This window comes from Oratosquilla oratoria, chromosome 15 (genome assembly GCF_046742065.1).
Source record: "Oratosquilla oratoria isolate Oo_2021 chromosome 15, ASM4674206v1, whole genome shotgun sequence".
NCBI lineage: Eukaryota > Metazoa > Arthropoda > Malacostraca > Stomatopoda > Squillidae > Oratosquilla > Oratosquilla oratoria.
Window position 1 is genome coordinate 16,609,153 of NC_134791.1, and position 17,500 is coordinate 16,626,652.

The 17,500-nt window shown below is 40.7% G+C and overlaps 1 protein-coding gene across 6 annotated transcripts in view; it reads right to left on the reverse strand.

Moving 5' to 3' along the window:
* Nucleotides 1–17,500, reverse strand: part of LOC143033319 (1-phosphatidylinositol 4,5-bisphosphate phosphodiesterase-like) — a 279,603-nt gene that overhangs the window by 101,840 nt on the left and 160,263 nt on the right. The gene's annotated exons all lie outside the window — the stretch shown is intronic.

Here is a 17,500-nt window from a genome sequence, read left to right on the forward strand (position 1 = left end):
ATCAGGAAAACACTGTAGAGGATTTTAGAAAGTTGTGAAAAGCCAGATAGGGATGTGAAGAGTTGTAGAAGCTTGCAGGAGGTTGTAGAAAGTTGTAGAAGCTTGCAGGAGGTTGTAGAAAGTTGTAGAAGCTTGCAGGAGGTTGTAGAAAGTTGTAGAAGGTCAAGCAAGACTGTAGAGGGTTGTGAGAGGTATAAAGTTGTAGAAGTCCATATGCGTTCAGGAATATTGTAGAAGGATAACAGGATTTTGAACAATGTTGTATAAGGTTGTAGAAATAATTATTATTGAAAGGTTGTGACCGATTCCAGGTTGCAGCAACAACCTGAAGGTTGTGGCTAATAGCTCTGACGACACCAAAGGTCACGGTAAAAAAAAAAGAAAAAAAAAAAAAAGAAAAAAAAAAAATCCCAGCTAAAAAATGGTTATGTCAAGTTGTAGAAAGCAAAAAAAAATGAACTCTATCGCTGATGATATAGTTTCCCTGAGCTGAATAAAATCGCTTGGCGGGAGTCAAGCGAGTTCGTTTGAGTGGGAATGGCTTGGGTTACAATTTTTTTTTTTTTTTCGAATCTCTAAATGTCAAATCACCTTTGCGTCATATATTGAGAATCTGAATGACGAACTAAGAGATGTTAAACCCATACGAATGTTAGATATTTTGATGAATTGTCCATGGCGAAGTCTAGAATATTGAAGGCGAAGTCGTCTTCCAGCTTTTCAAATTCACAACATTTGACTAAAATCTTGAGTGTGTGACGGTTGCTTTAGTAGATAATCGTTGATGAGGGCCTTCATATTAGAGAACTTTATTCTGGCTAACGACAGACGAATAACTTGAAAAAAAAAAATCCGGTCTTCAAGAAGTCGATGACCCTTTTTTGAACGACGCGTTTATGAGCGTCATCATCTTTAAGATTTTTTTTTTTTTTTGACTAACGAAAGGTTATGAAGGCTTAGAAAATTATGAAGATGTTGCGAAAGGTTGCGTAAGGTTGTGGTAGGCTTTGAGAGTCATAAGAGCTTGGGGAGGCTGTGCTGGAAGCTTACAGTAGGTTGTGGAAGCTCCAGTAGGTTGTGGAAGGCCTGGAACAGCCTACAGGAAGATAAAGCTTTGTAGGATATCATGTCAGGTTTTACTGGAAGGTTCCAGTAGACTGTGGAAAATTTGTAATAAGTTACGCGCTGGAAGGGAAGATGGAGAGAAAAAAGGACTGAGGAGGAAGGAGGAAGGAGGAGAGAGCCGGAAGGAGGAAAAGAAGAAGAAGAAAAAAAAAACTGAGAAGGGAGGAAGAGAGGGGAGAGGAAGCTGGGAATAGGGAAGGAAGAAGAAAATAAGGACTGAGGAGGAAGGAAGAGGGAAGAAAGAGGGTGCTGGAAGGAGGGAAGGACGAAGAAGAAAAATACTGAGGAAGGAAGAAGAAAAAGGTCGCATCCGACCTAGTTATGGACCAAAAGGTCTCCTGTCTGTACGCTCCTCCTTTGCAATCCTTTGTAAGGAAGAGAAACAGAAGACTGAAGAAGGGTTTAGAGAAGGAGAAGAAGCTGGAAGCAGGGAGAGAGAGAGAGAGAGAGAGAGAGAGAGAGAGAAAGAGAGAGAGACAGAAGAAAAGGAAAAACGGAGGAAGAAGACGAAAGGAGGTGAGGAGGGAGGAGCTGGGAGGAGGAGGGAGGTGGGATTCGGAAGTCCTGGAGTCGGAAGTCCGGGCGTCTAGGGTGAGTGGAAGTCCTGAAGGTCCTCCAGACGTCACCTTTAATGCCGGGGCGGGGGCGCCCGGCATCGAGTGGTCATAGCTCTTTAGGCTTAAAGCTCGAGGATCTCGAGTCGCGAGGACCTCCTCCTTCCTCCTCCTCCTCCTCCTCCTTGATACCTTCAATACGGTGACGTCATGCCACGTGGATCCCCGCGAGAAGCAGAACTGTGTCACAACAGAAGCCGAGACATTCATCCCTTCAACCCGGTCAACACTTCAACTATGATCGTTCATGGCTCAACGATGATCGCCGAACGATTATCTAAAGCACTAATTCTTTGTTTTTGAATGGGGCTGTTTTGCTTCCAGCTGCAAAGTACGAGACTGATCATTTAATTAACCGAACCTGCAACCAACGCGCTTACTCAAATATGATGCCAGGTAGTAAGATGAGCGTCACCAGCCATTGGCTATAATCATTGGACCGAGCAAAACGTACCTTTAGACTACAGACGGACTAACTTGATGGACCCGTACGCTTTAGGGAAGTACCCTGTAGATTTCTTTATCTGTTATCGCAAGGGCATTTCATTCAGTTCGCTTACCGAAGTGGCTTTCATGTCACATCGTTGATCATGCAGTGCCAACTTCCCCTGTCTTCCGCGCGCAGTGTGATTTCCTTCAACGAAGTTTACGAGTCTGTTCGTGAATTCTATCCTCGGTCTTCCTCTTCCTCTCTTCCCTTCCACTCTTGCAAGTAAACAGTCTCTCTTTAATTCTCCACCTCTAAAGACGTGTCCCAGAAAATTTTAGTTTTTCTCCTTCTTATATCTCTTATCAGGCTTCTTCTCACTCTTGGTCTCAGGCTTCTCACTCTTGGTCTCTTCAATACCTCTTCATTCTTAACTCGCTATTCCTCAGATTTAATCCCATTTTCTTCGGCTGCGGGAAGGTTTGTGTCAAAAAGTGATAAAAATAATTTTCGATTTATCTTTTTCCCCTTCCTTCTTAACTCTCCTTCCTCCTTCATCTCTCCTCTGTTTACTTCCTCCTTGTCCTCATTCCTCTCTTCTTCTTCCTACATCTTTCTCTCTTTCCTTCGTTTCATCCTCTACAACGTTTCCTTCCCGCCTGTTTTTCTTCATCCTTTTACTTCTTCCTACCTCCTCCTATCCTCCATCTCTCCTCTCCCTCTCTTCCTCTCTTCCACTCCTAAAGGGTCACCACACTGGGCTTCCACGGGCTTCACCAACGTCGACCGTTGAGAGTTCGTTAGAGTAAAAACGACTTCGGTTACAATATTCAAATTTTCAAATCTCCAAGTATCAAATTACCTTTCCGTCACATAGAGCAAAGATGAATAATGAACCAAGAGATTATAAACCTATACGAATTTTAGACATACTTTTGAAATGTTCTTAAAGGAGTCTAGATTTCTGTAGGCAAAGTCATATTCTAGTTACTCAAATAGAGGTAGGATGTCGAAGGTAAAAACGCCTAATGTGATAACCCATGGCGGTGTACTTTGTATTTATTTCTTTTAGCTTCTGTTGCACTGACCTAACTGGCTTCTGATCCGTTTCCCGTGACAACAATTCTATTCAGGTAAGGGGAGCCCCCGAAGGGGAAATAGAATATTTTCAGTATCATTTCGAACCATTCCCATCCCTCTGTTAAATGAAATGGTCTAAGTTTCGCAAGAGATGATTAACTGCTATGTACTGTCGCACGCCTCTTCCGTGACGACCGGATGGTCATGGCACCAGGAAGGACAAAATTCGCGAAAAGTAAAAAAAAAAAAAAAAAAAAAAAAAAAAAAAAAAAAAAAAAATAAATAAATAAATAAATAAATAAATAAATAAATAAATAAATAAATAAATAAAAAATCCTTGGCAGACCTTTCCTCTGCTGCCTAGAAACACGTGATGTCAACCAGTATGAAATTCTTAAAGTTGCCCTCGGGTTAAGGTTGACCAATGACCTTAGTATGTCGCAGACTGATATATGCAAAGTGACATTCGTGTTATGGATACATGGGACCTTCTCAGTAATTATGACTTGTACCTCAGATGTTGGTATTGGCTATGTTAAAAGTATATATTAACATGTATACCCACACGAATATACATACTTCCTCTATATATATATATATATATATATATATATATATATATATATGTATATATATATATATATTATCGTTTACTGTCGTACGTTTGTATGAATATTATCGCATATTATGTATTTTTCTTATATATCATTTTCGATTTTTTTTCACACCAGCTCTAAAACGAAATGATTCTAAACGAAATGATTCAATTTGAGATAAACTTTTGCCCTTAGTTTGATTTTCTGCTCTATAAAATCGCGTGGCCTTGGTCGGGGCGAAAAAATCTGGAAAAATGCGCCATTTTGTCAAAATAATTAATGATCGGGTCATTGGTTATAATCACTACCTCTCACTCCACCACCACCACCACCACCACCACCACCACTACCACCACCACCACTACTCAAAATAAACGTGACGCCCTGAAGAATATATAGAGTGCAGAACCCGCACGATTACAGTTTATAGAAAGATCTGTGTTTCATTAATTTGAGTCTAAAAATACTTCCAACTCGGGCAGTGGATAAGGATGATCCTTGATCCACAAGAAGCTTAAATGGGAGGGAAACGATGGCTGGTGGATGGGACAGGAATGGGTGGGAGTGTGTGTACATGTCTTTGATTTGGCTACCTCCCTTATAAGGGAGAAAAAGGACCTTAGTATATTACAAAGGATTACAAAGCCGGAGCATGCCGACAGGAGACCTTTTGGTCCATATCTAGGTCGGATGCGAAAAAAATATAGTAATGGTAAATAAACAAATAAATGAATAAATAAAAACTATAATAATGTAAATAATAATAAATAAAATAAATAGATGCATAGGTATAGTTAAATGATAAACAAACAGGTAAATAGTAAATAATAATAAACTGACATATAACTAATAATAAACGAGTATCAAACAGATCATAATAAACAAAGACAAATGATAATCTGAAAATCTTTGGCCCTAATCCCTCCCCTGACCCTTCCTGGAACCCTGGAACCCTGGAACCCTGGAACTCTTCGATTCCAGCCTGGTTTATTGGAATCCTTTGCAATACAACCTTACATTCCTTCCCGCGGACCCCGCCGTCCATTCTTTGTTTACTTCCGTTGTGATTGGAAGGCGGAGCGACCGGACGGAGCCGCTGCCGGGTCCTGAAAGCGCCCCCGATGGACAATTGTCGCCGGCTGCACCGTGGGGCCTAAAAACATTGTAATGAAAGGCTCTGCAAGATTACAATGGGAGGGAAAAATGGAAGAAGGTGAAAAAGAGGAAGAAAAATGAAATGAAGAACTGGTGAGGAGGAGGAGGAGGAGGAGAAGAAGAAGAAGAAGAAGAAGAAGAAGAAGAAGAAGAAGAAGAAGAAGAAGAAGAAGAAGAAGAAGAAGAAGAAGAAGAAGAAGAAGAAGAAGAAGAAGAAGAAGAAGAAGAAGAAGAAGAAGAAGAAGAAGAAGAAGAAATTATAAAGAGAAGAAGAAGAAAGAGAGAAGAAAGACGAAGAAGAAGAAAGAAAGAAAGAATCGGATGAAGAAGAAAAAAGAAGAAAGACGAAGAAGAAGAAAGAAAGAAAGAATCGGATGAAGAAGAAAAAAGAAGACGAAGAAGAAGAAAGAGGATGAAGAAGAAGAAAAAGAAGAAAAAAAGAACAAAAAGAAAGAAGAAAGACAAAGAAGAGGAAGGAAGGAATACTATAAAAAAAAAATAATTGATACGAAGATTAATTATAATCGGCTTATGGCTGGGATATCTGCAATACACAGGTAGTCTTGTTTTCATTTGAAAGTTGGCCTACTCTATTTGTAAAGATCAAAGAAAATAATATACGAATACACTTGGTTGCAACCTCACTGGTCGATCAATACTAAGATTATTCTGATCTTCCTTTCTACAAAATAAAATCGCTGTTACAATATACAGAAAGTATGGAGCCCGCTAGTTTTTACAATGTCAATAAGATTTTTTTTTTCGATTGCTAGATATATCTTCTATTAAAGAAAATTACCCAACATTTTTTTTCGGTTGTTCGATATATCTTCTATTAAAAAAATTACCCAACACAGGAAAGTATATCACGCATTCGAAAAAAAAAAAATTATATTGACGTTGTAAGAACTATATCGTGGGTCAAAACTCTTGTTTGTGACTATACCACGATTCAGGAACGTTTTCTTTACGTATAAACGTTAAGTTGAACTAATCCACAATCAATTTCTGTTCTTTTGTCTATCAGCAGAACAATGATACGTCAATTTGTCCGTGTGGTTCTTAACTATTTTCTTTGCTGATGCTAAGTGTCCTTTTTTTTTTTTTTTTTAATTTATTTAGCCAAGGAGACTCACGATCAACCATGCAACTTACCTAAACTACCAATCATTCATTTCATGACTGAAATGCCTAAAGTGAGCTGTCACAACCACATTTTTTTCAGCCACTCGGAGACCAGGCGTGATAAAAACAAACAAACAAACAAAAAGATCCAGAGTGGAAGGGAGAAAAACAAATAAAGGAAAAAATGGAGGAAAAACAAGGACACTACTCTTGTATTTTTTGTTGTTGATATTGACTGAATCCCCTCAGCCCGGTGACGTGCCCTTCGACTGTTGTTTCAGTTAAGGATAGATGGACTTATCCAGAAGAGGGCAAGGGGGTGGGGCGTAAAATTCGGTCTAGACGGGGTGGGGGGGGAGATGGTCTGATTGAGAAGACCTCTTCTTCAGGCCGAAGTACGTTCCCCTCCCCCCCATCACCTGTAAAAAAAAAAAAAAAAAAAAAAAAAAAAAAAAAAAAAAAAAAAAAAAAAAAAAAAAAAAAAAAAAAAAAAAAAAAAAAAAAAAAAAAAAAAAAAAAAATCTTCAGGGGAAGCCTGCTTTCAATAGATAAATAGATAGATAAATAGATAAAGAATTAATCAAATAAATAGATGAAATAAAGAATTAAAGAGGGACGTTTGAAAGGATTAACGTGTACACGCCCACGATGAGGTCCGAAAAAACACACAACTAGTTTGTCTATAATCCCATATATTTTCGTCATCAGCAATTGTACCAGGAGTGACAGTAGTATTCATTTATGTATCTATTCATTATTTTGTTTCAATTTTTCAATTACTTATATACGTATCTGTCTACGTATGAATGTGTTTTATATATACACTCTCACACACACACATACATACATACATACATAAACACACAAACACACACACACACACACACGCACACACATATATATATATATATATATATATAATATATGTGTGCATGTATATCTATATATACATATAACTATATGTGCATGTGTGTGTGTATTTGTATATACATATAACACCTGAGAAATATGGCAGATGGATAGATCTACAAGACGCAGGGACAGAAGCTAATAATTTGTAGCACATCTCAATTAAATGCTGCTTGTATACATAAGGAAATGACCCCTGAGTCATGGTACAGTTCTGTCATGATTTTACTTTACAAGAAAGGAAACCCATAAGACCTTAGTAATGACCACGCAATTAATTTATTACGAAATGAATATCAAGTCCTTTACGAGGTACTCCTAGAAAATGAGAAAATAGAAAAAAAAATAAACAGAATACAGAGGCGAATACCCCACAATTATCTGCAGACACTGAATAAATTTAATCGAGACAACGAGAGAATTAAATATGAACATCTATGAGAGGCTGATAGCAGTAGGTTCGAATCCTGCATGCGACTGTCATAAAAATGATCGAAATGAACATCTATGTTTAGATTTTGTAGATAACTAAAGAAGCTAGTACAGTTGTAAGGCTCATGGTAGATGTTGAGGGAGGCTTCTGTTCTGTAGTAGACTCTACATGGTAGATGATAGAGTGAATGCCAGATGACGTCATAATACCAAGATTGATCCTGTAGTCTTTGTCAGGCGATGCTGTTTCATGTTATTTGAGGTGGAAGTCAATATAGCAAGACTTACCATGTAGTCTTTATTATGATAAATGTTGAATTATTTTATTAAGGAGCTGAGCAGTGGGGAATCCAAGTCTGAATCTAATGAGGATTGATCGTCAACCTATTTTGAGAATTTCATCCCCAAATTAAGTAAAATATCTTTATGTTTGGTACAAGAAAGTCTATACAGCGCGCCAATATATTAAAGGATTTGGTGTCTATAACTTATATATATAATTGAGTCAGGCAATTTTGTTTATTGCAAAATAATGTGTGAATGTGTTGTTACATCGTGTATATTTTTTTCTCTTCACGTTTGCCAGAGTAGGTAAGGAAACCTTTTTTTATAAAGCGGATCTTGTGAGAATATTTTCATTTTTATTTGATTATTATTTCGTTTCTTTTCCATTGGCGACAGACGAATCCATTCAGCTCTGGGTCCTTTTCTCTCAGTCCTACAAGAAACAGGTGACCGGATACACAGACCTCTCGATACAAAGTTCGAGAACATTCGAAACCTGGGTTCGGTTTCGTGAACCAGGTACTTCGTTCGAACCAGGTATCAGGTGACTGTTCCCTTTCACGATCGGGGCGACCACGAGCTGACTGAAATCTTCGTCCGGTGAAAGACTCAAATGCTGAGGTCCCTTCAACTGAATAAAATATATAGAGTAGGGCAGTTGTTAGGGGGGAGGGGAGAGGAAGTGGAATTGGGCAGGTAAGTTAACGCGAACGACTGATGAACGATAGAGCAAGTGTGTTACTGAATGGACGCCGTGAGATTGGAAGCGTGGAAGAGGGAGACCAGACAGAAAGTGGAGAGACAAGATAGAGAAGTTTACAGGAGTAGCGTGGCAGAGGTTGGCGCAGTCGTGTGAGTCATGGAATGCTATGGAAGACGCCTTTACTCAGCAGTGGACTCAAGACGGCTGATTGAATAATTGATTGATTGATTAATTGATTGGCAGTTGGTAGTGATAATCCGTAAAATGGACACTTATTTGTCCACTATGGTTGTCGCCAAGCTATTCGCCAAGCATGTGACCTTTTTATTTATTCATGACAATATTTATACTTACAGACTCTACACCAGTGATTCTCAACCTGGGGGTGTGTGACAAGAATTGATGGGGGTGCCCTGCTGTTACAAATTATACACATCTATATAACGTGAGGAATTTGAATATAGAAAATAATTTCCACCACTCTGTCCTGGTAGAACATAATCATAATTGTCAACTTTGTGATAAAGCAAAGGATTTCTCTTCATTAACATTTTATTTATTTATTTTTTACTTTTATTGACGGGCTGGGATTTGGGAGAAACATACAGAGGAACCACACAAATGTTGAGAAGTAATGAAGAAGACACAAAGAAACACAAAGGAAGAACAAACAACAGCAGGCCTACTGGCCCTAACGAGGCTGTTTGTGTTTACTATACTAAGCTACAATTAACCCATTCAACTCGGATGACAAGATGTCTTGTCATTTGGTCAAATAAAACAAAAAATCATAATAAAACAACAAAATGTTTGATGATCAAACAGCACCAGAAAAATATGACGTCATCAGTCCTCCTCCTCGAGGAGGACTGATGACGTCATATTTTTCTGGTGCTGTTTGATCATCAAACATTTTGTTGTTTTATTATGATTTTTTGTTTTATTTGACCAAATGACAAGACATCTTGTCATCGGAGTTGAATGGGTTAAGAAAATAGGCCAACTAGGCGATAGAAGATGAACTAACACTACTGCTACCACTATTCTATCCAATTACAATTAAATGCCGGGCTGTCAGATCTTTTATTGCAAGGGATAATATTCTATTTGCGGATTAGAGTCCAACTATTTATCCTGGCGACTTTTAAATGTTGTTATCCCGTATGCTTAAACACAGAGATTGGGGTTGTTCCTCCGCAACAAACAGCCTCCCAGAAAGAGATAAGAAGATAGAAAAAAAGACACAAGAAGACCGGGAAGTAGACCCAGAAATAGATGGATTGACGGTATAGGGGAAGAGCTGGAAAGAGGAGGTGGAGATCTGCAATTGGTGGAAGAAGAAAAATATCAAAATAGAGAGGAATAGAGAAAAATCGTCGAGGAATTATTGCTTTTACACCAAATCTTGAGGGACAAAACATCAACGCCTCTGACATCGCTCCACACCTTCCTACGATTAACTAAGATTAACTAAACCACAAATACCCTTGACTATCTAAACTAACCTGTGAAACATAAACTAATCCACGACAGCTGCGCGAGATTGTCCATTGGGATAGAAGCAATGCTAAAATTCAGTCCATAACAACAACAATATATTTATACTTACAACTGTACTTATACTTTTGTGCTTATACTGATACTTATCATTTATCTTATAGAGTGCTTACGTTTGACATACACACGTATTAGGCTACTTTCACACGCATCGACTTTTCGCCGTGCGCCGTCCACGACACGACGTCGTGCTCTCAAATAACCATAGGTGTCTGTAGACGCTTTCACACGACCACGACCACGTCTGATATCGTCCATAGACACACATGGTTATTTGAGAATACGACGTCGTGTTGTGGACGGCGAGAGGTCGATACGTGTAAAAGGAGCCTTAGTCAGACTCACACGAACTTCTTTGAGTGACTGTACGTGCCCTCGACCTCGTGCTTGTTCTCAGCTTCGTGGTGGGTCTTCTTAGTGTATACAGAAATGTCCACCGTGATCTTATACCGAGGTTTCAAGGTCTCTCGGACCCAGCGTCTGGGAGCACACATTGCGTCATCTAAAAATGTTTGTGTCATATTCACATTTGTAAATAAACTCTCCTGCTGGGATTCGAACCCTCGCCAGAGCGGCTTGCTTCGTAGAAGGCGAAGATCGTGGTGGCGTGACGGTACGATCTTCGCCTTCTACGAAGCAAGCCGCTCTGGTGAGGGTTCGAATCCCAGCAGGAGAGTTTATTTTCATCTAAAAATATTGATCACAATAATAATAATCAATAATGATTGTCAGTATTAAATTGGTAATATATTATATAAGATAATGAGTTAAATGATAATAATTAAATGATAATAAAAATGGCGATAATAATCAAAGATGATTGATTAAAGATAACAGTTGTTTTGATGCTGTCTCTTAGAAGCCAATGGCGGTTCTCAAACCCACCTATAGATTTATGTGGGAAAAACTTTTTGGATTGTCCGTGTTTTATTAGTACGGATGTATATATATATATATATATATATATATATATATATATATATATATATATATATATATATGAGAATGTCCTGGTAAGGACGAAACTTCAATGAATAAAACTCCAACTGTTCTCTGTGTTTAGCTCACCACCCTTCCACATATTATATTCTTTTCTGGACAGAATAAAATTGTCTTGTATTTGGCTCAACAGAGTTCACGTATCGTAAGGACTGATTCTTTGACCGCAACAGTCGAAGACTGTCATGTATTTAGCTCAACAGAGTCCAAGTATTGTAAGGACTGTCTTTGACCGCAACAGTCCATCCGTGACATTGGTTCACACTGGCGCCAAATGATTTTAAACACCTGAAGAGGACACGACGCGTTCAAAAGAGTTAAAGATGAGGGACCCTGAGCATTGGTGGTTAAAGATGCCCTTCTTATGGCTTTCGTGGTTAAAGGTGCAGGCTATGCCTAACGCGGTTTTAACATTAAAGCTGGTTACGTCTTTCAGAGTTTAGCGTCAAAGTCATTGACGCACTTGAGAAACGCTGTCCAGTCTATGCCTAACGCAGTTTTAACATTAAAGCTGGTTACGTCTTTCAAAGTTTAACGTCAAAGTCATTGACGCACTTGAGAAACGCTGTCCAGGCTATGCCTAACGCAGTTTTAACATTAAAGCTGGTTACGTCTTTCAGAGTTTAGCGTCAACGTTAATGACGTACTTGAGAAACGTTGTCCAGGCTATGCCTAACGCAGTTTTAACATTAAAGCTGGTTACGTCTTTCAGAGTTTAGCGTCAACGTTAATGACGTACTTGAGAAGCGTTATTCAGGCGAAGACCACACGAGACTGTTGACTCAGACTCTGGGACACCTGTGAGAGTCCAGAAGTGTCGTCACGCGATTTTATTCATCTGAAGGCAGAGAGTGGGGAGGTCTCCCATTATGGGACGAATCAAAGATAAACGTAAACTCAAACTGAGACGCAGGACACGCAGGCCACGCAGGCCACGCAGCACAGAGCAAAGGCGGACTTCTTGTTGCTGAATTGAAGTACAGTTTGAACTCTTTTACTTAAAATGCTAATAGGTTGCACTGCCTCAGCATTTCAAGTGAAAGAGAAGTTCAAACTGTACTTCAGTTCAGCAGCAGAAAGTCTGCCTTTGCCCTGTCCTGCCTCGCCTGCGTTGCCTGGTTTGCCTGCGTCTCAGTTTGCGCTTAGGCATATTCCTATGAATCCCGTCAATACGGTGACGTACGAATGAATAAACAAATAGAAAAAACAAATAAACAAACAGATAAATGAACAACGAATAGATATATTTTTTTTGCAGAAACCACCAGGAAATTGAAAAAACAGGTACCGAACGTTTTCGTCTATTAAGACATTTTCAAATAGTCTTAATACACGAAAACGTTCGGTATCAGTTTTTTCAATTCCCCGGTGATTCCTGCAAAAATAGTTCATCACGTGTGTTTTGTGATTTCTTTGCAAGATAGATAAATGAATAAGTGAATGAATAGATAGACAGGTGAATGAATAAATAAATAAACGAATAACATCAACGGGCTGAAGAAGTTATTACTTGTTTGCGTCTTTCACAGGTTAACATTCAAAATTAACTTTAACCTTTGGGTAACTGGAGGAGACGGGAGGGTTTACCTCCATTTGAATAAAATCGTCTGAAGACAAACGGAATAAACAGTTATCAAACCCAAAAGTTCTTCAAGTCTGAATAAAATCACCTGGCGACTGACAGAACTAAAATCCTCAAAAGTCTTCCATGCGTTGCGTTGGTCCTCGATCTTGTTACGCAAAACTGAGGCCCCGGTTCGAGTCCTGATGTCTACTATATGTATTTTTGGCTGTCCTAGAACATAGGGTACAGATGACGGCATCGGTCGACAATAAGCGTCTCCTGGCGTGATTTATTACTTTATCTTTTAATTGGGGATTGGATTCTGAAAATGGGATTGGATCATTCTCAGTGGGATTAGATCCTTTTTAATGGGATTTGATTCCTCTTAAAGGATCCGAATCCCCTAAAAAAGAATCCAACCACCAAAAGAGGGATCCACCCCCTTTAAGAGGGATACAGCCTCTTTAAAAGGCTCCAAACACCTTAAAGATAAAGGATAAACGTGTATAGTGTGTTTTGTTGTATAGAAGGGATTTTCGAGGTCTAGGCTACCCAAACGATTTTGTTCAGTTGAAGGGAAGAAACTCAAAGTCCAACATAAAGAATGTAATGGTAGCGTTGAACATTCCTTGTATATTATACACACGTACTTGTAGTATTGTGTATCTATTATTGTATACTGCTTTTATTAATGTCATTGTATATTCATTTGCGCCTTTTTGCAGGAGAACCAAGACGAATTGTGTATGTTTTTCCCGCGCTAAGTAAGCTTGGTGTTAGTTATTCTTGGTCTCGTCTATATATTATACATACGTACTTGTAGTATTGTATATCTATTATTGTATGTTGATTTTATTATTGCCATTGCATATTTATTTGCGCATTTATGCAGGAGAACCAAGACGAAGTGTGTATGTTTTTCCGCGCTAATTAAGTTTGGCTTCGGTTAGGCTTGGTCTCGTCTCTATATTATACATACGTACTTGTAGTATTGTATATTTATTATTGTATATTGATTTTATTATTGTTATTGTATATTTGTTTGCGCATTTTTGTAGGAGAACTAAGATGAATTGTGTATGTTTTCCCGCGCTAATTAAGCTTGGTTTCGGTTAGTCTTGGTCTCGTCCCCAACGTGAGCGCACGTATTGTCTTTGCAGTGCTGTGCAATTACTAATTTATTCATAATCAGTGTTTCATTGACCACCCCTATTACATAAACTGGTGACTTCATTTACAGATTTCGTTCTGCTTAAGCCCCGGTCACACTATCACGACTTAACTGAGTTCGTTTGAGAAGAAACGACTTCGTTTACATTTTTTATTTTTCGAATCCCCAAATGTCATATGTCCTTTGCGTCATATGTTGAGAATCTGAATGACGAACTAAGAGAAATTAAACCTAGAATACGAATATTAGACACTTTGTTGAGTTGTTCTTAGTGAAGTCTAGAATTCTGTAGTCGAATTCGTCCTGCAGCTTTTCGAAGTCACAACATTTGAAAGAGAATCGTGATAGCGTGACTTGGGACTTTCGTGACTGACGATTTCATTCAATTCAGGGAAGAACCTCGGGCATCACGAAGCTTGTTAGTTGGCAACAGCGCCTTGGTCAAGCCAGAGGTCTTTCGTCAGCTGAAGGAAGACCATGAGGATGTCTCTGGACAGAGTCTAAGACTAAACAGAAGGCTCTAGCGTCACAGAGAGTAAATACTTTGAGGTCTGTCACAGTGCTGATGGGGTTAATCGATATGGTTCAAGGTATTTTGACTCTTTAGGATTAACCACCCTTTCTCCCTTGTCCATCCTCAACCTCAACCACCACCCAGAAGAATAAAGCTGTCTAGAGTTGTGAGAATAAACACCTTGTGAGATCGAAACCTTTATTGGTACTACGTTTCGCTTGTTACAGCTTTTTCACTTGAAAAAGCTGTAACAAGCGAAACGTAGTACCAATAAAGGTTTCGATCTCACAAGGTGTTTATTCTCACAGTCTTGTCGGCTTTTGCCATTGTGATTCATCTGTCTAGAGTTATAAACGACAGAACCTAAAAAAAAAAAGAAAATATAGAAAAAGAAGAAGAAGAAGAGAGAAAGAAGAAGTAGTAGAAGAAGAAGAAGAAGAAGAAGAAGAAGAAGAAGAATGAGAATGAAAAGGAGAAGGAGGAGAAGAAGAAGAAGAAGAAGAGGAAATGCAACTAAACGCTCTCGAGTTCTGAACGACATAATCTGAAAAAAGAAGAAAAGAAAAAAAGAAGAAAAAAAAAAAAAACAGCGCGACTGGCGAAGGCCGATTCTTTAAGGTGCCGTATACCACATAATCCTTCATAACAAACCACCATACGTTTCTCTTCAGTTGAGGTCCAGACCCGACCTGAACACAGTCCCCCCTGGTCCAATACCCTCGGGCCTCGCTCTTCTGCTGAATAAAATCACCTGGCGACAAAAGAACGCAGGTGTGTGTGGGGGGTCACCGAATTGAAGGATTCAGGGAGCTTGAAGCCGACGCCCGTCTCTCCGTAAGGTTAAAGGTGTACTCGACGTACGGGATTGGGTGAGGTGGAGGTACGGAGGAAGGTGGAAGAGGAAGAAGACGTGGAGGAGGTATAGAAGGGAGAGAGGGAGGAGGGAGAGACGTGGAGGTGGAAGAGGTAGATGAAGAAGAGGAGATAGAGAGGGAGGAGGTAGAGAGGGAGGAGAGAGAGACATGGAGGTGGAAGAGGTAGATGAAGAAGAGGAGGTAGAGAGGGAGGAGGGAGAGACGTGGAGGTAGAGGAGGTAGAGGATGTGGAAGAAGGGAGGTAGGTGGAGGGAGGGAGATGAAAGGGTAGTGGATGTGGAGAAGATAAAGAAAGTAGAGAGGGTGGAAGTAGAGGAAGTAGAGAAGGTGGAGGAAGGGTGGAAGAGGTAGAGGATTAGAGGAGGTAGCGAAGGAAGAGAGGAGGGAAGTAGCGAAGGAAGAGAGGAGGGAAATGGAGGAGGTAGGGGAGATAGAGAAGGTAGGAGGTAAAGGAGGTAGAGGAAGAGGGAGGGAGGGAGGGTGGAAGAGGAAGAGAAGATAGAGAAGGAGGATAGAAGACGTAGAGGAGGGAAAAGGAGGTAAGAGAATGAGGGAGGTAAGTGTAATGAGGAAAGGAGGTAAAGGAGGCAGTGGTAGTAGAGTAAGAAAGATGAAAGAGCTGGAGGAGAAAGAGAGAAAGAGTAGGAGGTAGAGGGAAAGAGAGTAGGAGGTAGAGGAATCAGAAGGGAAATAAAGAGAGGTAAGAGATATAGGAGGCAATGGAAGAGGTAGAGGGATAGAGATGTAAGAGGCAGAGGAGGTGAAGGGAAGGAGATGGAGGTGGAAGAGGAGGTAGAGGGTGGATGGGAATGTGGAGGTAGGAATTATGGAGTGAAAAGAGTAAGATAGTGGAGGATGGAATTGTATAGAGGTAGAAGTAGAAGAGGTAGGGAAGATATAGGAGGTAGATGAAGGGAAGTGGTGGAGGTAGAAATAAGGAAGTGGAGAGAGGTAGAGGAGGTGGAGGATATACAAGTGGATGAGGGAGGAGATGAGTGGAAGGAATGGAGAGATGGAAGTTAGAATAAAGAGTGAAAATAGGAAAGAGACAAAGAGAGAGAAGGCCAATAAAGAGCAAGGATGAAATTAACTAAGAGGTCTCGAAAGAAGAGATCAAAGAGAAGAGGAATGAAGAAAGAGGAAAGAAGAGGAAGGAAGAGCGAGGGAGAGCTGAGAGCCTAGAGAGAACAAGAGGAGGAAGGGAGAGCATAGAGAGCAAGGGAGAGGAGAGAGAACAAAAGGGGACAGGGAGAGCATAGAGAGCATAGAGAGCAAGGGAGAGCATAGAGAGCAAGAGAGAGTAAGGGAGAGCATAGAGAGCAAGGGAGAGCAAAGAAGAGCAAGGGAGCCTAGGGAGAACAAGAGGGGGGCAGGAAGAGCACAGAGAGCAAGGAAGAGCAAGGGAGAGCAAGGGAGAGGAGGGAAAACAAGAAGGGGAGCAGGAAGAGCATAGAGAGCAAGGAAGAGCAAGGGAGAGCAGGGAGAGTAGAGAGAGCAGGAGCATAGGGAGAACAAGAGGGGGACAGGGAGAGCATAGAGAGCAAAGGAGACCAAGGGAGAGCAAAGGAGAGTAAAAGAGAGCAGGGAGTCTAGGGAGAGCAAGAGGGGGCAGGTAGAGTATAGAGAGGAAAGGAGAGCATAGAGAGCAAGGGAGAGCAAGGTGGGAGCAGAGAGAGCAAGGGAGAGCAAGGGAGAGCAAGGGAGAGTAGGGAGCCTAGGGAGAACAAGAGTGGGGCAAGGAGAGCATAGAGAGCAAGAGAGAGCAAGGGAGAGCAAGGGAGAGTAGGGAGCCTAGGGAGAACAAGAGTGGGGCAAGGAGAGCATAGAGAACAAAGGAGAGGAAGAGAGAGCGAGGGAGAGCAAAGGAGAGGAGGGAAAGTAGTAACATGGGCCATTCACACGGGGGCGGTGAGCGGACGAGTTTGGGGGCGCGGCCCGGGTTCCGTGGGTCTCCCGCCCTCCCCCCCGCCCTCCCCCTCCAGCGGACGGCAGGCGTCTCTCAAGGATCACCCGAATCAATACCTCCCACAGCGAAGCGGAAAAGGTCTTGTTAAATCCCTCACCGCTGTGACATCCAGCAACGTTCTCCCCGTGGACAAACGATCCTATTCTGGATGCCGGACCCACGACGGAGCAGGGTCATCAAAGGTCGTGACCCCAGTGTTGGTCACAAGGGCATATTCCGCAATGGGGAACCCGAATTCCGTCCCACAAATGAATGGAATTGTCTGGTAATTGGAAGAACTCGGGGAAAAGGAAAGAGAATCTGAGAGTGAGTTTAGTGTCTGAAGACATCATCCCGCAATACAACGTTACCTTCGCTGAGATCAAATCCTTTCTGAAAAAAAAAAAAACAGACCCACAACCAT